The 22603-nt window shown below is 42.7% G+C and overlaps 1 pseudogene; it reads left to right on the forward strand.

The window, feature by feature from the left end:
* LOC125903537 (NACHT, LRR and PYD domains-containing protein 12-like) overlaps window positions 1-22603 on the forward strand; it is an 80482-nt pseudogene that overhangs the window by 32611 nt on the left and 25268 nt on the right.

The raw sequence follows: 22603 nt of genomic DNA on the forward strand, positions 1-22603 counted from the left end.
GCATAAGCACACACACAAAATACAGCGGTCACCAAACAAACAGAAGATTAATTTGTGGGTTTCTGAATGAAGTGGGAACGGGAAACCAGAGATGTTTTGTGTGTAATGGATAAACTCTAAATCAGTGATGGCTGTTGGAATGTAGAGCTATTTAACATTTATTTTAACAGATGATACGATAACATATAGCCTACAGCAGTTTGTATGCATCATCTTCAAATGATTTGAATCCTAAAAGCCTAAAGCTCTGCTTTATACAACGTAAATTAAACATTTGTCAAATCAGATTTATTAATTCAAATGATCAAAAGCCACAACATGGATCTTAAACCTGCTAATTGCCAACTAATTTAACTAAATGTGTTATATTTTAATATTTTGTCATGTTTAGATTACGTGTTTCAAAGGCATCTGTGTGTTGTGTACATAACAGAGCGCAATACGAGTTAAAATTGTAATTTCCAAAAGTGACAAGCAATATTTATGTGCTTTACTAAATTTACACAAGCACTACGAGAGGTCAGGAGCAGGAGTAGCTTTTGTTAGTAGCTACGAAAAGGTCGGAGCTACTAAAATATTGATGAATGTGGACATGCACGTCAATTTCCGTCTGCGAACAGTTTACACACAAATTCCTTCTGCTCACGTTTCATGAATGAGACCCAATGTGAGCTAATTCTTTAACAGAGTCAACCAGGGGAGGCCAAAGTGTCAGATTGCTGCAGATTTTTGGGGACTGGCAGACAACTGGAGACTAGCTGAAGTCCTCTGGGCAGTAGTTCTAGATTTTTTAAGGACTACCTGCAGCAGTATGGCAAGTAGTTTCAGAAGCTTATGGTCCAGATGCAGAGGCTTGAGGACTCACTAAAGTGGTCTGGAAACAAATTAAAGAGGTTGTGGACTAGCTCCAGAGTTTTAGGTCAATTGCTCCAGAGGTTTTTGGACTACTTTCAAAAGGCTGCGTCCACGTTTCAGAGTTCTGGGAACAACCAGTGAAGGTATGTGGACTAGTGGCAGATGTTGGGGCCTAGCTACAGAGGTCTGTACACTAACTACAGACGTTTAAGGACTACCTGCAGAGGTCTGGAGGCAGAGCACAGTTTGCTGAAGAGTCAGTTAGTCAGTTAGTTTAAGAGTTCCCTTTTGAAGGGTTGCCCTTATGTCCTAGTCTTTGTAGGTAAGTAGTCTTTGGTTTCACAGATGCCTCCAGAAACACCCTCTGATTAAAGCTAAAGCCTCAGATTGCTAATTGCAATTATAATCAGGGAATGTAGTGCAGGCTCCACCCACAAATGACCAAGACAAAGCTTTACCACTGACAGAAACTGGCCGTGCTCCCAGATGTGCTGTGGCCCAAAGACAAACACAGGTCACAGTTTCAAGTGTAGGGGCAGGTCAACAGCATCAAGTGTAAGCCTGGCACTGCTATAAAATTCCAAAATTCCAAGTATCACATCAGATTGTGGTGATCAGTGCCTTTAAGCACACACGCCGCTGCCTCACACACATCCACCAGTCAGGTCAAGGAATATCTATGCTGTGTTTTCTGCTGAATAGAAATCTTGTATGTTCAGTAAATGTTAGTGTTTCTATCAGTTTCCAGCAGCAGAGAGAAAAGTCCTCTGTACCCAGCTGTGTGTCCATGAAGAGTGATCAGTCAAAAGACCATTTCATTGACTTCAAAGATGGATGTCCTTCTTCTGACCCACTGTGAGTACTTAAAACTGTCAACTGAAACAGATGGGCTATCAGTTACACAGATACAGAACTGGTCGTCCATGATTTACAGTGTTGTTTACATCTGGTTTTCATTACAATCAATTATGTCAGAGCACAACATCTTTAACTAACTGGTGTGTGTGTAATTCATAACTTAAAGCAGTCTCCTGGTGCAAACACAACGGGTCTCATTCATGTAAAGTGAGTAAATCTGTGTGTAGATTTGCACATAAAGCCTACTCTACTAAAAACCTACTCCGGATTCAGGAACGCCGCGGCAAACTCAGATTTGATCGTAAACACGTGTGTATGATCATGAATGCCAATCCATCGTAAAGTGACAGCGCACTCACGGTAATCAGCAATTAGCATAAATCCCCGCCCATGAATAGCCAATGACCACCATATAAGGAGGTGTAGGTGCATCCTGTCGATCTGTCAGTCATGGCGCAAAGAAAGAAAGAGACAGAAAGAAAAAAATTTTCTGAAGTGGAGATCGAAATAACTTTGGGTGAAGTGGACTTAAGAAAAAACATTTTATTTTCTTCAGTTAGTAGTGGTGTGACAGGGACAGGCAAAGCGAAGGCCTGGAGGGAGGTAACAGATGCTGTTGATGTTGTCTCCGTGGTACAAAGAACCATGTCAGAGAGGTGAAGCGTAAATGGTTTGATATGAAACTGGAGGCAAAGAAACGCATAAGCACACACACAAAATACAGCGGTCACCAAACAAACAGAAGATTAATTTGTGGGTTTCTGAATGAAGTGGAACGGGAAACCAGAGATGTTTGTGTGTAATGGATAAACTCTAAATCAGTGATGGCTGTTGGAATGTAGAGCTATTTAACATTTATTTTAACAGATGATACGATAACATATAGCCTACAGCAGTTTGTATGCATCATCTTCAAATGATTTGAATCCTAAAAGCCTAAAGCTCTGCTTTATACAACGTAAATTTAAACATTTGTCAAATCAGATTTATTAATTCAAATGATCAAAAAGCCACAACATGGATCTTAAACCTGCTAATTGCCAACTAATTTAACTAAATGTGTTATATTTTTAATATTTTGTCATGTTTAGATTACGTGTTTCAAAGGCATCTGTGTGTTGTGTACATAACAGAACGCAATACGAGTTAAAATTGTAATTTCCAAAAGTGACAAGCAATATTTATGTGCTTTACTAAATTTACACAAGCACTACGAGAGGTCAGGAGCAGGAGTAGCTTTTGTTAGTAGCTACGAAAAGATCGGAGCTACTAAAATATTGATGAATGTGGACATGCACGTCAATTTCCGTCTGCGAACAGTTTACACACAAATTCCTTCTGCTCACGTTTCATGAATGAGACCCAATGTGAGCTAATTCTTTAACAGAGTCAACCAGGGGAGGCCAAAGTTTCAGATTGCTGCAGATTTTTGGGGACTGGCAGACAACTGGAGACTAGCTGAAGTCCTCTGGGCAGTAGTTCTAGATTTTTTAAGGACTACCTGCAGCAGTACGGCAAGTAGTTTCAGAAGCTTATGGTCCAGATGCAGAGGCTTGAGGACTCACTAAAGTGGTCTGGAAGCAAATTAAAGAGGTTGTGGACTAGCTCCAGAGTTTTAGGTCAATTGCTCCAGAGGTTTTTGGACTATTTTCAAAAGGCTGCGTCCACGCTTCAGAGTTCTGGGAACAACCAGTGAAGGTATGTGGACTAGTGGCAGATGTTGGGGCCTAGCTACAGAGGTCTGTACACTAACTACAGAAGTTTAAGGACTACCTGCAGAGGTCTGGAGGCAGAGCGCAGTTTGTTGAAGAGTCAGTTAGTCAGTTAGTTTAAGAGTTCCCTTTTGAAGGGTTGCCCTTATGTCCTAGTCTTTGTAGGTAAGTAGTCTTTGGTTTCACAGATGCCTCCAGAAACACCCTCTGATTAAAGCTAAAGCCTCAGATTGCTAATTGCAATTATAATCAGGGAATGTAGTGCAGGCTCCACCCACAAATGACCAAGACAAAGCTTTACCACTGACAGAAACTGGCCGTGCTCCCAGATGTGCTGTGGCCCAAAGACAAACACAGGTCACAGTTTCAAGTGTAGGGGCAGGTCAACAGCATCAAGTGCAAGCCTGGCACTGCTATAAAATTCCAGAATTCCAAGTATCACATCAGATTGTGGTGATCAGTGCCTTTAAGCACACACGGCGCTGCCTCACACACATCCACCAGTCAGGTCAAGGAATATCTATGCTGTGTTTTCTGCTGAATAGAAATCTTGTATGTTCAGTAAATGTCAGTGTTTCTATCAGTTTCCAGCAGCAGAGAGAAAAGTCCCCTGTACCCAGCTGTGTGTCCATGAAGAGTGATCAGTCAAAAGACCATTTCATTGACTTCAAAGATGGACGTCCTTCTTCTGACCTGCTGTAAGTGAATGAAACTGTTGAATGAAACAGATGAACTAACTGTTGTGATCCTCAGTCATGAGACACAGAATCAGGTGTCCATCATTTACAGTGTTGTTTACATCTGGTTTTCATTCTGATCAATCATGATAGAACACGTCTTTAACTAACTGGTCTGTGTGTGTTTTTGTAAATGATATAAGTTCTACAGTCTCCTGGTGCAAACATCATGTGAGCTCACTGTTGATGATTCCTCCACAGAGTGGACCAGGAGAGCTCAGAGGTTCCCAGTGCTCAGTCTGCCCAGCAGCATCAAACACACCTGGACTCCATATTTATGGTCTGTACATGTACAACAACTACTTTGACATCTATTCTGTTCACAATCATCTCCATGCTGCACTTTTTACACCAGTGGATTGTCAGTGTGTCCAACATGGATCTGATGTTTGAGTGTGTCATTCATATAATATTCTGTTCCAGCTGCTGGAGGAGAACATCCTCACTTTTGTGAAGAACGAGCTGAAGAAGATCCAGAAGGTTCTGAGTTCAGATTACCCAGAATGCTTAGAGAGTCAGAGGGAGGATGAGGAGGTGTTGGATGGTGAGGATAAAGAGCAGAGGAGGAGCAGCAGAGAGGCATTTGTGAAGATCACACTGAACTTCCTGAGGAGAATGAAGCAGGAGGAGCTGGCTGACTGTCTGCAGAGCAGTAAGAGGATTTCTATAAAGATTTAACATGATGGATAAATGGGACGTTTACTAATGTCTCAAGAGACGGACCAAAATATATTCATATACTCATTCTTTGAGGAAATGACATGTTGAAATATTTTCTTTGTCTTACTGATCTTCTTTGTTGTGTTCATTCAGGACTTCTTGCTGCAGTCTGTCAGCGTAAACTGAAATCTAACCTGCAGGAGAAGTTCCAGTGTGTGTTTGAGGGGATCGCTAAAGCAGGAAACCCAACCCTTCTGAATCAGATCTACACAGAGCTCTACATCACAGAGGGAGGGACTGCAGAGGTCAATGATGAACATGAGGTCAGACAGATTGAAACAGCATCCAGGAAACCACACAGACCAGAAACAACCATCAGACAAGAAGACATCTTTAAAGCCTCACCTGGAAGAGATGAACCAATCAGAACAGTGATGACAAAGGGAGTGGCTGGCATTGGGAAAACAGTCTTAACACAGAAGTTCACTCTGGACTGGGCTGAAGACAAAGCCAACCAGGACATACAGTTGACATTTCCATTCACTTTCAGAGAGCTGAATGTGCTGAAAGAGAAAAAGTACAGCTTGGTGGAACTTGTTCATCACTTCTTTACTGAAACCAAAGAAGCAGGAATCTGCAGGTTTGAAGAGTTCCAGGTTGTGTTCATCTTTGACGGTCTGGATGAGTGTCGACTTCCTCTGGACTTCCACAACAATGAGATCCTGACTGATGTTACAGAGTCCACCTCAGTGGATGTGCTGCTGACAAACCTCATCAGGGGGAAACTGCTTCCCTCTGCTCGCCTCTGGATAACCACACGACCTGCAGCAGCCAATCAGATCCCTCCTGACTGTGTTGACATAGTGACAGAGGTCAGGGGGTTCACTGACCCACAGAAGGAGGAGTACTTCAGGAAGAGATTCAGAGATGAGGAGCAGGCCAGCAGAATCATCTCCCACATCAAGACATCACGAAGCCTCCACATCATGTGCCACATCCCAGTCTTCTGCTGGATCACTGCTACAGTTCTGGAGGATGTGATGAAGAGCAGAGAGGAAGGAGAGCTGCCCAAGACCCTGACTGACATGTACATCCACTTCCTGGTGGTTCAGACCAAAGTGAAGAGCATCAAGTATGATGGAGGAGCTGAGACAGATCATCACTGGAGTCCAGAGAGCAGGAAGATGATTGAGTCTCTGGGAAAACTGGCTTTGATCAGCTGCAGAAAGGCAACCTGATCTTCTATGAATCAGACCTGACAGAGTGTGGCATCGATATCGGAGCAGCCTCAGTGTACTCAGGAGTGTTCACACAGATCTTTAAAGAGGAGAGAGGACTGTACCAGGACAAGGTCTTCTGCTTCGTCCATCTGAGTGTTCAGGAGTTTCTGGCTGCTCTTCATGTCCATCTGACCTTCATCAACTCTGGAGTCAATCTGATGGAAGAACAACAAACAACATCCCTGTGGTCTAAAGTCTTCAGAGAGAAACAAAATCTGAAGTATCTCCACCAGAGTGCTGTGGACAAGACCTTACAGAGTCCAAATGGACACCTGGACTTGTTCCTCCGCTTCCTCCTAGGTCTCTCACTGCAGACCAATCAGAGATACCTAAGAGGTCTGCTGAGACAGACAGGAAGTGGCTCACAGACCAATCAGGAAACAGTCCAGTACATCAAGAAGAAGATCAACCAGGATCTGTCTGCAGAGAGAAGCATCAATCTGTTCCACTGTCTGAATGAACTGAATGATCGTTCTCTAGTGGAGGAGATCCAACAGTCCCTGAGTTCAGGACGTCTCTCCACAGATAAACTGTCTCCTGCTCAGTGGTCAGCTCTGGTCTTCATCTTACTGTCATCAGAAGAAGATCTGGACGTGTTTGACCTGAAGAAATACTCTGCTTCAGAGGAGGCTCTTCTGAGGCTGCTGCCAGTGGTCAAAGCCTCCAACAAAGCTCTGTAAGTACAGAGACAGTTGGATTCATATATCATAACTTAAATGCTCTGCTGTCTTTTGAAGTTAATATCTTTTTTTTCCCTTTATGATATCGTCTCTTCAGGCTGAGTGGCTGTAACCTGTCAGAGAGAAGCTGTGAAGCTCTGTCCTCAGTTCTCAGCTCCCAGTCCTCCAGTCTGAGACACCTGGACCTGAGTAACAACGACCTGAAGGATTCAGCAGTGAAGCTTCTGTCTGATGGACTGAAGAGTTCACACTGTACACTGGAAACTCTCAGGTCAGATCAAGCTGCAGACCATCTGAAATGATTTCACATATTTCTCTGAACTCCATACAGTGTAAACATTCTCTCTCATGTCAGCATTTCTGAATCTGACAAATGTTCAATCAGGATTTGAAACTTCACAGTTCAGAAACTCTTTTCTGCTTCAATTCCACCTACTGAACAACATACAGATAAGAACTCTGGCTGATATAGAAAAGACCATTATGCTTTCATATCTTGTTATCTGGATTGACTCCTTATTTATGAGTTAATCATAAGTTTTGAGTTTGTCATTTTTCCAAGATAAAGTTCCCAAACTACAGACCCATCTCCAACCTCCCCTTTCTATCAAAACTTCTGGAATTTGCTGTTGCTTCACAGCTCAAAGCCCACCTCTCTGCCAATAATCTCTATGAATCTTTCTAGTCTGGTTTTTGCTCCCACCGCAGCACTGAATCTGCCCTCCTCAAAGTCACAAACGACCTTCTCCTCTCCCCTGATGCCAGCAAACTCATCATACTCATTCTACTTGACCTGAGCGCAGCATTTGACACCATAAACCACTCCATCATTCTCTCCCGGCTTGAAACCGCTCTTAACATCACCGGCACTGCACTCTCCTGGCTCAATTCCTACCTCTCCAATAGACAGCAGTTCATCAGCATAAACAATTGCAAATCCCCCCCTGCTCCCCTCTGCCAAGGTGTTCCCCAAGATTTAGTTCTCAGCCTCCTCCTCTTCATACTGTACATTCTCCCCCTCGGTCACATAATCCGTCATGGACTTCAGTTTCACTGCTTGCCGATGACATTCATCTCCACTCACTCTGCCCTCACCAACTGCATCACTGAAATAAAATCCTGGCTGCAAACCAACTTCCTCAAACTTAACTGTGACAAATCAGAAGTCATCATTATCGGCACCAAATCACCTCATGAAATCCGGGCGGTATCCAAATTTTGTTACCATTAAACCTTCCCCACATTTTCCCGGGGTATACGGTATTACCGTGACTAATTAAAAATCACTTTGAAGGGCTCAGAGGGAGTCACCAAAATGTGGGCTTGTGCCTATACCGTTCAGAAACAGAATAGCAAACATTATACAGGCATAAGAATACTGAAAAATAACAACAAAACTTGTACAACATTAAAAACTTTTATTAATAAATATTTTCAAAGGGATAGTTCGACATTTTGGCAAATTCGCCTATTGCCGTAATCCCTATAGTCATGAGTAGGTACATTACCTTTAATTATCAGTGCCTGTTGTTCTGAGATCGGTGGGGCAGAGCTGCCTGCTGCTCAGCGCACAAAATGGGGGTGAATGGTACAGCCCGCTCTCTCCCTCAAAACTAATCAAATACATCATCAAATGACTCCAACACGCTCTAGTGGACAACTTGTATCTTACACATTCACCACGCTATGAAATAATAATGTAATATTACGAGACAGAGTTGTTTTGAAGCCAAATGCACAGCCGGAACTACATTCCAGACATACAGTACTTGCTGGGCGGAGTGATTTCAAACAGCGTATGTTTAGTGCAGTTACTCCCGTCGTCAAAACAACAAGTTTGTTGAGAAGAAGCCAGAATATACAGAGGAAGAGTTACAGGTTTTGGAAGAAGAGAGAGCAAGAAGAGAGGCTGAGGCTGCCGAGCAACCAGGGGCTGAGGGGTGACCCAGAGCCGGCATGGATTGGTGGTGTAAATGTGGGGCTTACTGGCCACTTTATTAGGTACACCTGTGCAATCTAATACAATCCAATACAACAGCTCTGCCACACATTCTACTTTCACAAAGCTTTTACATTTTCAGCTTTTGTTGACATTGTCAGAAAGGTGATTATTCTACGTTATTATTGAGGTAGTAATGGGTGGTGTTGGTGTACTGGAGTGCAATATATTGCAAAGTGTTCCTAATATTTTGTCCCCCTCAATTAGACAAAATTAGGAGGCCACTCCAGTACACCACCACCACCATTCACTATGACTTCAATAATAAACAAAGTAGAATCATCACTTTCTTGACAATGTCAACAATAACCGAAAATTTATAAGCTTCACAGAAAAAATCATGGTATAGCTGTTCTGCTGGACTGCATTAGATTACACAGGTGTACCTAACAAAGTGCCCAGTGACTGTATGTTACATACATAACATATGTTGATGGTGGGATGGGACGAGAGTACGCCTCAAAATAATCACCGGAACACGGGGAGAACATGCTAACTCCACACTCATAAATCACCACAACTCCTGAAGGAACAACAACATAAAATGTTCCCTAGCAGTCTGTTTATTCCCAACAATGAGAAGTAATGCCAGTCACTTCACTATATGCTCTGGGCAAGCACTCACCCATAACATAACCACAACAACATTTGCATTTTAGCCTTATTTACCATGCTTGGGTTGTAGGCTAATGTTACTCAACATGGAGTTAACGTTACAGCAGAGAGATTGCTGAGCAAAATACACAACGATCACTTACCACGTCTGCTCGTTTTGTGATGCCGACAGATGGTTTGACAGTATCTTTTAAAAAAAAAAAAAGCGTTTGAACCATTCCTGAGCTTCTGTGCTCCATCCTTTCAGTGTAGTCCTCTGGTAAAAAATGGCAGGAGCAAACAAACATTTTCCGGACAATTTCCACAGGCGTGTTGGGGTCGATGTCCAGCAGAAGTAGCCATTGTTTCATCCTGTCCGAATTTTTGGTTGGTACTACGTGAAACTTCACTCTGCTCATGTCTTCGGCTTGTTACCGCAACCTTTTACAAATGTGTAAATGATGATTTACAAAAACACTCCGTAAACTTTTCTCAAAATTTATGTTGCGTCCAGCTGACGATACGCAAATGCAAGGCTGCAAGCAATAACAACGGCACTGTCTCAGGTGCACACTGTCACTCTGCCCAGTGGTTTACTCAAGAAAGTAGTTCCAAGTATTTGCTTAATGTGTCGTAATGTTACTTAATTATACATTATTATTTCATAGCGTGGGGAATGCGCAAGCCATGTGTTTTCCACTAGAGCATTTTGGAGTCATTTGATGGTGTATTTGATTTGTTTTGAGGGAGAGAGGGGGCTGTAACATTCACCTCCATTTCAGCGGGCAGCTCTGCCCCACCGATCTCAGAACAACAGGCACTGACAATTAAAGGTAATGTACCTACTCATATGACTATAGGAATTAAGGTAATAGGCGAATTTGCCAAAATGTCGAACTATCCCTTTAAAAAGTGCAACTGCAGCAGTCAACCAAACAGAATGAAATAACATTCAAATAAACACAAGAAGTTTGTCCTCCTAATGGAGGGATATCCGGTGGAAAACCTACTATCCTATTCTTCTCTAAATCTGAATATGTACTTCTCAAATATTCTTCAACCTCTAGCCTTTCTGCTTTAAGCTGCCCTCCCTTTTCCTGGCTGAACAATCCTTTAACAAACTTAAAAGGGTCCCTGAAAAAACCTGTCCTTGCATGTTCCTTCTTCCTCCTCTTTCCTGAGATGCTCTGCCCTTCTAAGAACTGCTAGCCTGCTTCTCAACTCCTTTTGCAACACCTTAATCCCCTCCTTTTCTTCTTCTGTAGCCTTTTTCCACTGCTTTCTTAACTGTCTCCTTTCCTTGACTAACTTCTCTATTTCTCTTTGCCGCCTAGATTTACCTGACTGTACCCTCTCACTCCTCTGTCCCTCATGCACTCCAAACCTCTCTACACCATATGAGTAAATTGTATCTCCCATCTTTTCTAACCTTTCTATTGCATTTCCTCTAAGCCTACTTAAGATTACTGACAAATCTCTATTAACTATCTCCCACTCTTTACTGTCATTTGCCCTAGGCCATCTAACTCTAACCTTTTCCTCCATGGTTCTCTCTCTGACTGGCACACTGGCCTCAGTGTCACCTGCATCCTCTCTTACTACCCCCTCCTCCTCCTCAGTGGCAGCGTTACTGATATCCTGCGAACTGTGGTTTTCTACCTGCCGCTGGACTTCATCCGACTGACTCGACTGACTTCTTAGGAAGTACTGATCAGTGTGGCTACTCTGCCCTTTCTTTGCCACACACTTCTTCTTTCCCTGATGAGTTCTGAGGCCTTTTACTGATGTTACTTTCTGCCAGCCGCAAGGACAAACCTGAAGCATCTTGTTCTCAACTGTGCTACTTTTATCCTCTACAGATGCGCTCGCCTTGCCCTGAGTGATGCTAATTCTAGCCCTGGTGGATAGGTCCGTGCCCCTATCCTTCACTGAGTCATAGATCCAGTGCATAGTCGTGTCCATTCCAATGTCTGCTACCGTGTAATCCACCTGTGAGTCATCTTCCACCCCAGCTCTCGCTGACTCTTGGGGTAATTTCACTATGTTGGCTGTAGCTAATTTTGCTTGTAGTAAGGCTGCTAGGCCTCACCACTGCTACCATGGGTTATTAGCCCATGCCAACACCTTTGGGGTTTTTTCCCTCCTGTCAGCTGTCTGTCCAAGCGGTCACATGGTCTTTCCCTTGTTGTCAGCTGCCCTATTCACAGCAGTCACTAGCTGGGCTAGTTCTTGAATTCAAAGAAACACAAGAAGTTTGTGCTCTAGAAAAGGATCAGCACTCAGTGAATAACCTCCTAAGCCCTATGATAAGCTATTATGGCAGGGCTTAACTATACAGACCAGTGAGCAGTGATAACTAACATGTCTTTGGGGTCATCGGGTGGGAACCTCCTTTCACCAGTGTTTCGTCTAGTTGGTCCCACGACACCTCCAGGAGGCTAGACAGTGATCTCTGGCGTCCCAGAGACACTCCCCTAATGCCAGGTCTCACTGCTCCCCACACCAACCCAATAACCTCCTTTACCTTACTTACACATGGCTTTCTCAGCCCAAACAGCACTGCCACCTTCAACCAAACCCAGACTCTGTACATGCGAGCTCCAGGTAGAGACAGTGCTGATACTACCTTTCCTAGCACATTCACCATACTCTATTTCACACGCTACATAGCATAACTACAATATAAGCTAAAGTTAAAGGAGATAAATAAACTTACAGGATCAGCAAACATACTCACCTCGCAGCAAATTGTCTGTGGGCTACAGTTCACTTCCAAAAAAGTAACAATAAATAATGGTAGTAACGATCATGTGTGCTATACAGTGTATCCTCAGACCGCAGCGGGTACTGTCCAATGGTTTATTTTTAGAACCTATCAACATAAATCAAGTAAATTAAAAGCACAGCTCTACAGCATCCAGTAGCCTACTAGGGCTTATCAAATGAGAAAAACACAACAATAAATAACAAGGCATGACTGAAAATGGGCATATATATAATCCTATCCAGAGAAGCAACGGGAAATAGCCTACTGTTCGTTGGTTTATTTTTAGAGCCTACCTTTAGTTTGAATAGTTCACCCTCTCCAAGTCAGAGTTTTTCTGTCCGTCAGAACAGGCTACTCCACATTGAAAATGACAAAAATACAAAGTATAATGATAACTATAGCAGCAGGGCACGTAGTGGATTGACAACTTCGGCCGCGGTGCTGAACACACCGCTCTGATGGAGAGCTTGTGGCACAAATGCACAGGTAGCCTACTTTTGGTCAGCCCTTGACATCAGAAGCAAACACCTGGCACATTTCGACCAGAGAACGAGGTCTTTGTCTTCCTGAATAACAGGCTCGCGACAACAGGCAGTTATCTCTGCTCCTGCTCGCTCCTGAATGGTGCCGACCGGACCTACTACTGCATCGGCTCTTCTTTGAAGGAGATTGCCCACAGTCATCTGTTTTTTGGGTGGTTGGTTTCTCCCTCCTCCACGCTGATGGCCCATGGACCTGCTGCTGCTTGCAGAAGTTGTGAAGTTGTGGGGTTTTTGGGGACCAACAGGCTTGATGCGCAGCTTGCCATCTTTTCTTCTCTTTCTCATGTCCAAGCTGTCACATGATTTCACATCCAAAAACTTTATCAAATGTCATCTCCTGACAATAGTTAAGGGCAGTTATAAGTGAAACATTATAGCCTACTATTAGTTTTAAATTGTAATAGTATTAAATTGAAAACTCAACCACACATACGTAGGTGCTGGACAAGCACTCATTATTTAGGCATTAAATAAATTATATTTAATATTATATCAGGCCCCTATAGGCCTATATGGGCAGCAGATATTTTTAATGATGGTAATGAAACTGATACCGTTGCTATTTTTAGATACCGCGGGATACCTTATTACCGTATTATCGCCCAACCCTAACCCTCCTCTACGGTTTATCATCCAAAACACTCAAGAAATTTCAGTATATCCAGAACTCAACTGCTCGTCTTCTCACACACTCCTAGACCCGTGACCACATCACCCCTGTCCTTCATAACCTCCATGGGCTTCTCATCCCCTAGCATATCCACTTAAAACTCCTCATTATCAACCCCGCCCCATCAGGACTAACCACCGCACCTGGGGGGACAGGGCCTTTTCCATTGCTGCTCCCACCCTCTGGAACTCACTCCCTAAAGACATCAGAGACTCTCCCTCAATCTCCACCTTCAAGATAAGCCTCAAAACACATCAGTTCAAAACTGCCTACCTCTAAATTCAGTGTACTTTGCATGCCCACTTTGGACTATTACCCTTTATACCTCCTCCATTTTTTTTTTTTTTTTTTTTTACTGCTGTTGTTGCTCTTCGTAAAGCGTCATTGAGTATCCTGAAAATCGCTGTATAAATCCAATGTATTATTATTATTATTATTATTATTATAATCAACTGTAAGGATTTGTGCTCAGAAGAGATTATACTTTAGATCACCAAATTCAGTGGCTCCTCACTTGTTACCATCTGGATGAAGTTGATATTTCAGTTTTATTGAACAAATTTAAAGTGTTCTTCTTGACTCAGTGTTATAATGCAGGTCTGCTAGTTTCCTGTTAGCTGAAGTACTAACTGAGATCTTTGTTCCTTTAGATTTGACTTTAGTCCAGACTCATTAATCAAAGAGGATTACATTTGAACACAGGTATTTTCCTTCTTGTTGATTGTTGTCTCTGTAGGCTGAGTGGCTGTAACCTCTCAGAGAGAAGCTGTAAAGCTCTGTCCTCAGTTCTCAGCTCCCAGCCCTCCAGTCTGAGACACCTGGACCTGAGTAACAACGACCTGAAGGATTCAGCAGTGAAGCTTCTGTCTGATGGACTGAAGAGTTCACACTGTACACTGGAAACTCTCAGGTCAGATCAAGCTGCAGACCATCTGAAATGATTTCACATATTTCTCTAAACTCCATACAGTTTAAACATTCTCTCTCATGTCAGCATTTCTGAATCTAACAAATGTTCAATCAGGATTTGAAACTTCACAGTTCAGAAACTCTTTTCTGCTTCAATTCCACCTACTGAACAACATACAGATATGAACTCTGGCTGATATAGAAAAGACCATTATGCTTTCATATCATGTCATGTTTTACTGAACAAATTTAAAGTGTTCTTGTTATTGACTCAGTGTTAAAATGCAGGTCTGTTAGTTTCCTGTGAGCTAAAGTACTAACTGAGATCTTTGTTCCTTTAGATTTGACTTTAGTCCAGACTCATTAATCAAAGAGGATTACATTTGAACACAGATATTTTACTTCTTGTTGATTGTTGTCTCTGTAGGTCTGTTAGTTTCATGTGAGCTGAAGTGCAAACTGAGGGTGCTTTCACACTTGCCCTGTTTGGTTCAGTTCAATCGAACTCAAGTTAATTTGCCCCCTCAGTGTGGGTCGTTTGGGCAGGTGTGAACACATCCAAAAAAAATGGACCAAGACCTTCTTGAAGAGGTGGTCTCAGTCCTGTTCCAAACAAACTCTGGTGCGGTTGGTTTGTGGTGAGAAGGTGTTGCGACCTGGATGTGAAGCAACTGCAGTCACATGACACATTGTTTGGGTTAAACATGAGCATGTTACAGTCCTGGAGGATTATTAATGTGCACCTCCTCCTGTACTGCCTTAATATGCACATTCAGCACATCCAATGCATCAAAACATTGTTTTCTAGTTGGAGCCGCGCCTCGTTTTCAAACTGTATGCTTTGACTAAAATGAACAATGACAGCAATATAGTCCACAATGAGCAGCGCTAAAATCAACCTGCGTAGTTGTCCCTCCATTGTGACATTAGAAAGTGTCACATTTATCTTGCAAGTGTACTCTTCTTCAACGTTTGCTTTACTTCCTGGATTTTTCCCACATGGAAATTCTGACCAATCAAGAGCAGCTTTCTCACACAAGGCATTTGATCTGGTCCTCTTGTAAATGCTGCCGTGAGAACACCAACCAACTCTAGGCAATTATACAACTTTGGAACAACATGAGTCCCTGATTCAGACCAAAGGAGACCACTCTAGGGCTGACAGCAGCCTGAGACTCACCAACAAAGAGGATTACATTTTAACACAAATTATTTTTTTTCCTTCTTGTTGATTGTTGTCTCTTCAGGCTGAGTGGCTGTAACCTCTCAGAGAGAAGCTGTGAAGCTCTGTCCTCAGTTCTCAGCTCCCAGTCTTCCAGTCTGAGACACCTGGACCTGAGTAACAACCACCTGAAGGATTCAGGAGTGAAGCTTCTGTCTGATGGATTGAAGAGGTCACACTGTACACTGGAAACTCTCAGGTCAGATCAAGCTGCAGACCATCTGAAATGATTTCACATATTTCTCCAAACTCCATACAGTTTAAACATTCTCTCTCATGTCAATTCCACCTACTGAACAACATACAGATATGAACTCTGGCTGATATAGAAAAGACCATTATGCTTTCATATCATGTCATGTTTTACTGAACAAATTTAAAGTGGTTGCTTTTCACAGCAATATAGTCCACGATGAGCAGCGCTAAAATCAACCTGTGTAGTTGTCCCTCCATTGTGACATTAGAAAGTGTCACATTTATCTTGCAAGTGTACTCTTCTTCAACGTTTGCTTTACTTCCTGGATTTTTCCCACATGGAAATTCTGACCAATCAAGAGCAGCTTTCTCACACAAGGCGTTTGATCTCTAGGCAATTATGCAACTTTCTAAATACATTAGTCCCTGATTCAGACCAAAGAAGACAACTCTAGGTCTGAAAGCACCCTGACATTCATTAATCAAAGAGGACTAGTCCATACCCACTGAGTGCACAGTTGCCCACGTACAGTTTCACATGGTGTGTGTTTGGGATACAGGTCATAGGAAACTGCAGATTAAATAGTCAACTGAAACCCATTAAGAAGAGCAATGTATTCAGATGGAGTTTTTGTGAATTTGATAGATAGATAGATAGATAGATAGATAGATAGATAGACAGACTTTCTTTTGGTGTCACCCCACAACACACATTAAAAATACATGAGGGTACAGAGGGAATATGTTTATAAAAATTCAATATTCAATACAAATTACAAATTACCCCCCTCCCCCCGACAAAATTAAAAGTGTTCGGGACCACTCAAACAAGAGTTGTGAGACACTAAAACATCATGAAAAAGATTATAAAAACGTACATTATGGTACCATGAAAACAAAACACAAAACAGTTGTTTTATAAATTGGAACTCATGAAAGACAATCTTCTGTTGAGCATGAGGTGGCAGGTTTTGGCACATTCATTGATGCAATATTTACCAGCTAAAATTACACACAGTTTATTTGTATCATCAAGATCATCAACGGCAGTAGCTCAGTCCATAGGGACTTGGGTTGGGAACCGGAGGGTCGCCTGTCGAGTCCCCGTCCGGACAAAAATATGGAGCGTGGACTGGTAGCTGGAGAGGTGCCAGTTCACCTCCTGGGCACTGCAGAGGTGCCCCTGAGCAAGGCACCGAACCCCCCAACCACTCGGGGCGCCTGACCAAGGGCAGCCCCCTCACTCTGACATCTCTCCACTTTGTGCATGTGTGTGTCTTTCAGACCTGTGTGTAATTGACAAGCAAGAGTGAAAACACTGAATTTCCCCTCAGGGGATTAATAAAGTAAATAAAATTAAATTTAAAAAAATTAAAATTAACAATATACTTAGAAAGTGTACTAAATAGTTCAGCGCAAATGTCCACATAAATGTCACAGTGTAAAAGAACATGGGCTTCTGATTCAATGAAGCCATTATTACATAAAGTACAGTAGCGTCTATCCACTGGGGTGTTCGTATATCTACCACTTTCTATTGCTAAAGTAGCAACTCCACATCTGAATTTAGCAAAGGCACTTCTGTCTTGATAATATATTTTGTACACAGGGCTCTGTCTCAAATGTGTCCTTAAATAGGCAGTAAGTGTGTAGTTTGTTCCCTTCTGGATTATATATTAACTGTAGCCATGATTCCTCGTCTGCCTTTGACACTGCCATATCAAAATATTTAAGGTCGTTACTTGTGTAAACTATATCTGTACGAGCAAGGTGAGATAAATTCATAGAACTAAAAAGATTTTTTATCGTGTGCGCATAATTTTTTGCATTTGTCACATGAGCCGCCCGCTGAAAAACACGTTTACATAATTGGCTGTCAGGCATACCACAGAGTCTCTGCCAGTTTTTAAAGATACAGGACCATTGGTGTTGCCATGGAGTTTTCCAACCCATATCACCCTGTATTGCAGCATTTGGGGTGTATTTACCCACACCTAAATAAAATCTACATGCCCAATTAAACACAGCATTAACAGAAGAATAACTTTTGTAACCCCAGACAGCAGCAACATAGGTCAAAATAGGCAGGACCAGGGAATCAAACAATTTAGTGTAACATTTAAAAGGAAAACCACCCATACATCTACATTTGGCTATGATTGCACCTAGAGCTCTATTCGCATAGATTGCTAAATGCTTGACAGTTTCATTATAATCTAGAAATTCTGTTAACATCAAACCCAGGTATTTATACTCTTTAGCTGTTTCCAAAGAAAACAAGCCACAAAAGAAACTAAACTCAGACAGGGGCATTGATGGATTTCTAAAATGCACCACTTTGGGTTTATCAGGATTTACGTTCAATTTCCAGTCCTGAAACCAGCTATGGACGAGATTGAGCATCTCCTGAAGCTCCTCCGCAGTTTCAGAAATCAAAACAATGTCATCTGCGCATAACAGTATGGATATTTTTTTATCATCAATAGAAACACCTTTGCCTAAGGCCTCAATTGCTACAGACAAATAGTTTATATGGCAAAAAGAATAGGAGATAAAATGCACCTTTTTTAACTCCAATATCAACTGGGAACCAATCTGTGAGACATCCATTAACCCGAACACAGCATTTACGATTGCTTTATTGAAAGTACAGTAGTACCATTGCCAATAGTGGGATAGTTAGTGTGCTAAAACTGTACATTAGTAGTTGAGGTAGCACGTTGAAAGGCAGATAGTTAAAGTGTTTATATGTTGTTTTGACTTAAAAGTGGGGCGCACTGGTAGTTGGGAACTGCCCATTGGTCCGACAGCCCATTGGTTCAACATCCCATTGTTCCGACCATATTAAACTCATTGTTCCGAAGTCCGTTCCGAAATCCTCATGATGCCCTGTGGTCAAGGTCTGGTTAGGTTTAGGCACAAAAACCACTTGCTTAGGGTCAGGAAAAGATCATGGTGTGGGCTAAAATGAAAAAGAAAGTGACAAACACATAAGCCGTGAGCTAATGGGATGTCGAACCAATGGGCTGTCGAACCAATGACATGGACCCCTGGTAGTTCAAATGGGAAAGGTGCGGTCCAGTCACCTTGAGGCGTCCTGTTCTACATATCTACCAAGTTTAGTAAAAATCCATATGGCGGTTAGGCCTAGATAAGAAATGAGCTCTCTAGCGCCCCCATTTTGTTTGATGGGCTCAATAATGGAGGGGTCCCCTCAGATTATGTGTGGTCATATGCCTACAAAGTTGCGTGGTGATGGGTGAAACCCTTGAGATGTTCTACACCTTTATGTGATGAGCCACGCCCTCCGCAATATTCATTGCCTTATAGAAGCTCAGTTTTAGGAAGTTTTCCAACTTTTGCCAAGAGGGAACTTTAGATATTGGTCCCTAGATTATGTTCACCCAGTTTCATGCAGATCGCTCAAACTTCCTAGGAAGAGATCCATTTGAAGTGTTTTTCAAAACATTCAAAATGGCGCAAAATCTAAGCGGAAGTTATGGGTTGTGGAGGCAAATGTGTTCCTCGTGAGGAGAGGCATCTCTGTGCAAAGTTTCATGTCTCTACGACATACGGGGCATGAGATATGCCCATTCAAAGTTTGACATTTCAATGGGTTGCTATAGCGCCCCCCTTTGGCCAATTGATGTAATATTGCTTCATTGGCATCCTCCCATGACCCTCTACCACTGTGCCAAATTTCACATGGATTGACCAAGTCAGTGAGGAGAAAAACGTGGAACAGACACACACACACACACACAGGGTTTTCATCATTATATAGTGAGATTACATTTTAACACAGATTAGTTTTTTTCCTTCTTGTTGATTGTTGTCTCTGTAGGCTGAGTGGTTGTAACCTCTCAGAGAGAAGCTGTGAAGCTCTGTCCTCAGTTCTCAGCTCCCAGTCCTCCAGTCTGAGACACCTGGACCTAAGTAACAACCACCTGAAGGATTCAGCAGTGAAGCTTCTGTCTGATGGACTGAAGAGTTCACACTGTACACTGGAAACTCTCAGGTCAGATCAAGCTGCAGACCATCTGAAATGATTTCACATATTTCTCTAAACTCCATACAGTTTAAACATTCTCTCTCATGTCAGCATTTCTGAATCTGACAAATGTTCAATCAGGATTTGAAACTTCACAGTTCAGAAACTCTTTTCTGCTTCAATTCCACCTACTGAACAACATACAGATATGAACTCTGGCTGATATAGAAAAGACCATTATGCTTTCATATCATGTCATGTTTTACTGAACAAATTTAAAGTGTTCTTGTTATTGACTCAGTGTTAAAATGCAGGTCTGTTAGTTTCCTGTGAGCTAAAGTACTAACTGAGATCTTTGTTCCTTTAGATTTGACTTTAGTCCAGACTCATTAATCAAAGAGGATTACATTTGAACACAGATATTTTCCTTCTTGTTGATTGTTGTCTCTGTAGGCTGAGTGGCTGTGACCTCTCAGAGAGAAGCTGTGAAGCTCTGTCCTCAGTTCTCAGCTCCCAGTCCTCCAGTATGAGACACCTGGACCTGAGTAACAACCACCTGGAGGATTCAGGAGTGAAGCTTCTGTCTGATGGACTGAAGAGTTCACACTGTACACTGGAAACTCTCAGGTCAGGATTCATCAACATGTTCAACTGATGGCCACTTAAATCCTGATTTACATTAGTTGATAAACTCATAACCATCACAGGATTGTCTCTGCTGATATGATTTCAAACCAGTTGTGTTTTGTGTTTCAGTCTCTTTCCATCAACATGTTTTATCTTGTTTTTTTTCTCTGTTGTTGGAACTTGAAATATCTCAGATAGTTGGTGACAATATGTTTGGTTGGGACTAGAACAAAGTCAGTAATAATGTTGATGTAACCCCACAGTAGGCGACAGTATGGCAGTACTGTGGTACCCACCCTCACATTATGTGACATGTGTGTTGTTTTGTGTGTTTGCAGTGTGTCAGGCTGTCTGATCACAGAGGAAGGCTGTGCTTCTCTGGCCTCAGCTCTGAGCTCCAACCCCTCCCATCTGAGAGAGCTGGACCTGAGCTACAATCATCCAGGAGACTCAGGGGTGAAGCTGCTGTCGGCTGGACTGAAGGATCCACACTGGAGACTGGACACTCTCAGGTATGAAGAGGCCTGCTGCAGCCACACACACTCAGTCTGATAGAGGAGGTAGAGCTGGAAACTTTGTCTCTGTCACACTGTCAGCCTGGCTCATATGACCCTGACACACCAAGCTGACCTCAAACAACCACAGCTGATAAACACTGACTCATCAAACTGTTTGTGTCCCACATCAGACCATCAATACAGACACAAGTAGTCAGGGAACAGTAGCCAGGATGGGCCAAAACAGGGAGGGAAGGTGATGAAATGTTTCTGGAGCCTTGTCTTGTTTCAACATGGGATAATAGGACAGTGGTGTATCCTGACACGTTGGAGGTTCATGGTGGGTTGACGTGTGTCAATGTGGTCATGCTGCAGGTTTGTGGGCTCATATGAAACAATAGTGGGGGATGTTTTGGTCTTCATCATCTGCCACCAGTGGGTGTCATCATAATGGGAATGTTTCCTGATTTAAAAGGAGTTTAGCTTCACCTGGATTTGGTTTGTTTTGCACTGACAGAGAGTTCCCTGGCTGATAAGAGTGGACTTGTAGTGGGACTCACCACAGAAACTAAAGGTGACAGTCAGCCACAGACGCTCAGTGAAGAACTAACAGCTGATTGTGGACGTGGTGTGTCAGAGACCAAAGAGCTTTATTTAGAACTGGACCAACATTATGGGGAAACAGGCAGTGCACTGTGGCTGCAGATGGACTTTGACTGGAATATTTGATATCCAGATTACAGATGATAAAAACCAGTGCTGACTGTTGCTAGGAGACAGGATGTGAACAGCAACCCTAACCCATCCAACCATCCACCCCGACCTCCTCCATCAGAGGTTGTGTCTCCTTTACTTGTGACAGACAACAGTCATTATGACACAAACAAAGGAGGTCACTCATCAGGAGTAAAACAGGTGGTTTCAAAGCTCCAATAATCAATACTTGTATATTGACAATGGATCAGCTGACTGTAATGGTCAAGTGTTGTGTGGTGGTGATGAACCCACAGTAAACTGTTGAAACACCACCTGCTCAGGTACACTGAACTAAAACAATATCAGCTGATTAATAATAAGTGATGAACATGTCAGTCCATGTGGAGACAATAACAAAGCTGTGTGTATGAGAGTGATGTAATGTCCATGTTTCCATGGTGAAAGAGGAAGTGCTGCTCTGACCCCCCTCCTCCTTTCAGGGTGGAGCCTGCTGGAGTCCGATGGTTGAGACCAGGTCTGAGGAAGTGTAAGTGTGTTTTTCATTTGATCTTCAAACTGTGACATCACTCATTCAAATCTCTGATGTCATCATCAGAGTGATGATAGATGAATAACTGCAGCTGTATTGTGTCTTCTTCTCTCCATCAGATTCCTGTGAACTCACAATCGACACAAACACAGTACACAGAGACCTCAAACTGTCTGACAACAACAGGGAGGTGACATATGTGGAGGAGGATCAGTCATATCCTGATCATCCACACAGGTTTGACCACTGGACTCAGCTGCTGTGTAGAACTGGTCTGACTGGTCGCTGTTACTGGGAGGTCGAGTGGAGAGGAAGGGTTTCTATATCAGTGAGTTACAGAGGAATCAGGAGGAGAGGAGACAGTGATGACTGTGGGTTTGGAAGGAATGATCAGTCCTGGAGTCTGATCTGCTCTGATGGTCGTTACTATGTCTGGCACAAAAGCAGAGGAACATTCTCCTTCCCCTCCTCCTCCTCCTCTGGTAGAGTAGCAGTGTATGTGGACTGTCCTGCTGGCACTCTGTCCTTCTTCAGAGTCTCCTCTGACACACTGATCCACCTC

This window comes from Epinephelus fuscoguttatus, linkage group LG16, assembly GCF_011397635.1.
Source record: "Epinephelus fuscoguttatus linkage group LG16, E.fuscoguttatus.final_Chr_v1".
Classification (NCBI taxonomy): Eukaryota; Metazoa; Chordata; class Actinopteri; order Perciformes; family Serranidae; genus Epinephelus; species Epinephelus fuscoguttatus.